The sequence below is a fragment of the Dioscorea cayenensis genome, chromosome 14, assembly GCF_009730915.1.
Source record: "Dioscorea cayenensis subsp. rotundata cultivar TDr96_F1 chromosome 14, TDr96_F1_v2_PseudoChromosome.rev07_lg8_w22 25.fasta, whole genome shotgun sequence".
In the NCBI taxonomy this organism is placed as follows: domain Eukaryota; kingdom Viridiplantae; phylum Streptophyta; class Magnoliopsida; order Dioscoreales; family Dioscoreaceae; genus Dioscorea; species Dioscorea cayenensis.
In genome coordinates, this window is record NC_052484.1 from 13,343,585 (window position 1) to 13,348,155 (window position 4,571).

Sequence of the window (4,571 nt, forward strand, 5' to 3'; positions counted from 1 at the left end):
AGATGAAAGATACTGAGTCTATTAAGGAGTATATTACAAGGGTAGTCACCATAGTGAACCAAATCAAAGGTCTTGGCTCCAAACTCACTGAAGAAGAAGTTGTCTCCAAAATTATGAGGAGCTTGGCTCCTAAGTTTGTGTATGTAGTCGTGGCAATGGAGGAAGCAAGAGACATCTCCAAAATGACTTTGGATGAGCTCAGCAGCTTATTGCAAGCTCATGAGGCAAGACTGAATAGATTTGCTGACAACTTGGAAGAGAAAGCCTTGCATGTTAAGACTGAAGCAGCAGTTGCAAAGAACTTTGAGAAGATGTCATTAAGAGGCAGGGGAAGAGGGTTCACAAGAGGGAGAGGAAGAAGTAGAGGCAGAGGCTCCAGCTCAAGAAGCTCTTCAATTGATGATGGTAAAAGACAATTCAATACTAAGTATTCATCCAAACCTAATGTCCAGTGCCATATATGCAAACGCTATGGTCATGTTAAGGCCAATTGCTGGTTCAGGGATAAAGGCACAGATAAGGAAAGTAAAGCTAATGCTGTAATTGAAAAAGACTCAGATCAGGAGTGCAGCAACCTTTTCATGACTCATGGCCTATGTCAGAACCAAGACTCTAAGATATGGATAATTGATAGTGGGTGCTCGAATCACATGTCTGGAGAAAAAGCTTTATTTCAAACTTTGGAGGATTCACAAACTCAGAAGGTGCGTCTGGGAGATGACAAGGAGGTTGAAGTTGCTGGCCAAGGTACAGTTGCTCTCAAGGTCCATGGAGGCCAAACAAAGTTGTTGCATAATGTCCAGTATGTGCCAAGGTTGGCTCACAACCTTTTGAGTGTGGGTCAATTGCTTTCTTCTGGATATTCTGTGATATTTGAAGGGGATCAATGCATCATCAAAGATGCTAAGACTGGCACACACTTGATGAAGATTTCAAAGACCAAAAATAATATGTTTCCCTTAGACTTATCATGCTCTGCAAGTGCTAATGTAGCTGTTAAAAAAAGTTGATGATTCTTTAATCTGGCATAGGAGGTTCGGGCACTTGAGTCATCAAGCTCTACAAGCACTGGTCAAGCATGACATGGTCCGGGGTTTGCCAATGTTAAAAGAGCCCAGTAAGTGTGATTCATGTGTGATTGGTCGCACGACTTCTCTGCCATTTCCTACTGGAATTGCTTGGAGAGCAAAGAAGAAACTACAACTGGTGCATGCGGATGTGTGTGGACCTATGCAAGTAGAATCTATGGGAGGAAGCAGATATTTTTTGCTTTTCGTGGATGATTACAGTCGTATGAACTGGGTCTATTTTATTAAAAACAAGAATGAAGTCTTTGGGTGTTTCCTCAAGTTCCAAGCAATGGTAGAAAGAGAAACCGGAGCAAAGTTGAAGGTCCTGAGGACTGACAGAGGTGGTGAATTCACTTCAAATGAATTCAGAACATATTGTGAACGGCTAGGCATCAGGAGAGAGTTCTCGGCTCCATATACTCCTCAGCAAAACGGAGTTGCTGAGAGGAGAAACAGAACACTGGTGGAGCGAGCGAGATGCATGTTGAACGCCAAGCAACTGCCAGTTTATTTCTGGGCGGAGGCCATCGCAACGGCAGCATATTTGTCTAATCTATCACCAACACGAGCTGTTCTTCATCGGACTCCATATGAAGCTTGGCGGGACTCCAAACCAACTGTAAGTCACCTCAAAACTTTTGGTTGCATTGCTTTCTCTCATAATATATCACATACTTTACAGAAACTAGATGAAAGGGCACAGCGCTGCATATTTATTGGTTATTGCATTGATTCAAAAGCATACAAATTATACAATCCAGTGAGCAAGAAGGTGTCTGTTAGTAGGCATGTGGTGTTCTTTGAAGATGAATATTGGAAATGGGAATCAGATATGGCAACAACACCTAGAATCACCTTGCGAGGAATGATTAATGGCTCACAACCATCTATAACCACTTTAGACAACAACACTTCTCAGAGTGTGGCATCCTCTAGTTCAGAGGATATTTCTCCCGCAGCACAACAAGAGGTAGAAACTACTCAGAATCAAACAGATTCGGGAATTGCATCGACGGATGGTTCACCTCCTCTGCGAGTTAGAAATCTGAGGGATATTTATGAAAATTGTTCTTTCGCCCTCAGAGCAAGTGATCCTATCACATTTGATGAAGCAAATGAATGCAAGGAGTGGAGACAAGCCATGCAGGAGGAATGGGCAGCTATTCAAAAAAATAATACATGGGAGTTAGTGGAAGCTCCAACAGATCAGAAAATCATTGGGTTAAAATGGATCTTCAAAACAAAATACAGAGCTGATGGAGAAATTCAAAAGTACAAGGCCAGGATTGTTGCCAAAGGATACTCACAAGAACAAGGAGTGGACTACGATGAAGTGTTCTCACCTGTAGCTCGAATTGAGACTGTCAGGATGCTATTGGCCTTAGCAGCACACAGAAGGTGGAAAGTTTATCATTTAGATGTTAAATCTGCCTTCTTAAATGGTGATATACATGAAGATGTTTATGTTGAGCAACCAAGAGGTTTTGAAGTATGTGGTGAAGAACACAAAGTCTATAAACTGAGAAAGGCTCTTTATGGTTTGAAACAAGCTCCTAGATCATGGTATAGCAAGATAGACTCTCACTTTCTTGATTGGGGCTTTCAAAGAAGTTCAAATGAGCACACATTATATTGCAAAACAAATCAGGCAGGTGATACACTAGTGGTTTGTATTTATGTTGATGACATAGTTTTTATGAGCTCATCTCATTCAATGTTAAAAGAATTTAAAGATGATATGATGAAGAACTTCGAGATGAGTGATCTTGGAGCTATGAGTTACTTCCTAGGCTTGGAAGTGAGACAAGATCAGCTTGGAATTCACATTTCTCAGAAAAAATACACAGAAGACTTGCTAAAATGCTATCACATGCAAGGATGTAAAGCTGCTCCAACTCCATTAAGCGAGAACATCAAAGTACAGGCCGAAGATGGTTCTGGGGAGGCAGATTCTAAGTCTTACAGGAGTCTAGTGGGGAAGCTAATGTATCTCACACACACTAGGCCGGATATTGTGTTTGCTGTGAATCTGCTCACTAGATATATGCACAAACCTTCCAAGAATCACTACAGTTTAGCTAAGAGAGTACTCAGATATCTCTCAGGTACTCTCAATCATGGTATTTGGTATAAAAGGCTTGATTCAATTAAATTGGAAGGATTTACTGATAGTGATTGGGGAGGTTGTGTTGAAGATCGCAAGAGCACAAGTGGAGTGGTTTTTAATATTGGTTCAGGTGCAATTTCATGGATGACAAAGAAGCAAGACATAACAGCATTGTCATCTACAGAAGCAGAATATGTGGCTCTCTGTGCAGGCTTGTGTCAAGGAATTTGGCTAAAGAGGTTATTATTTGACTGTGGCTTTGTTCAATCTGATCCATTTGTTGTATGGTGTGACAATAAATCATGCATTACAATTGCAAAGAATCCAACACAACATGGTAGAACAAAGCACATAGATGTAAAGTTTCATTTTATCAGAGATCAGGTATCACAAGGAGTGTTGGAGCTGAAGTATTGTTCCACAGATAATCAATTAGCAGATGTATTCACCAAGCCATTATCAGTCAAGAAGCATGCTTTTATGAGAGAGCTATTGGGTGTTTGTGATCCTCAATCAAGGGGAGGTATTGTTGGCAATTGATGAAGTTGATTGCAGGATCATCATAGCTATCTGCAGAATAGAAGATTGAAGAAATTTCTGGAGATGGCAACATGTGTTTGATAAGTATTCAGGTCTACAGTATGGTGTCACTAGGCTATTGTGTATCATGTAAGTGTCAGACCTAGCTTTAACTTTTGGTGGCTAATGTCATGTAGTATTTAAAAGATATGTACTATGTCTTGAATATTTTAATCTTGTCATCATGAAAAACTAAGCCATATATGTATGCTTTATGAATCAAGAAGCTGGTGAAGAAGAGTTTCGTATCACCAGGTCCACAAGCAAGTAACGCCTCTGTTTGTTCTCATACTATAATGTGTGCTCTCTTTCTTTCAATTTTCTCTCCTGCTAATCTCAGGTAGTGTTTTTTCTCATTGTTAATCCTTCAAGGAGAACACCGTCCGGCGGGGTTGCTGGAGAGGATATCGAGGAGATGGTATTTCATATAACGCACACTTATGGTATGACTGAGTAGACAGGGCCGGCTTTGGTGTGTGAGTGGATGGCTCATGGCTGAGTGGCCGGGATCTCCGCCAGGCGGAAGAGCCGGCCGAGCTGAAAGCTAGGCAGGGGACCAGTGTGCTATCTCTTCAGGGAGTGGACGTGAAGGATATGAAGACCATGTCAAGCGTGCCATCTGCCATGTGATGAGAGGTGGTGCTGCACGGTAGCAACCTAATGAAGGGTTACTTGAAGAACAGTGATGACGTACACATGCAGCTGCGGCTTTAATTTTAAGGATGTCTGGTTTCTCACCAGCGATGTGAGTGTTATCCATCCTGATCATGGGTATCTAGAGATGAAGGATATATAAGGATGTGATTTATATCTAG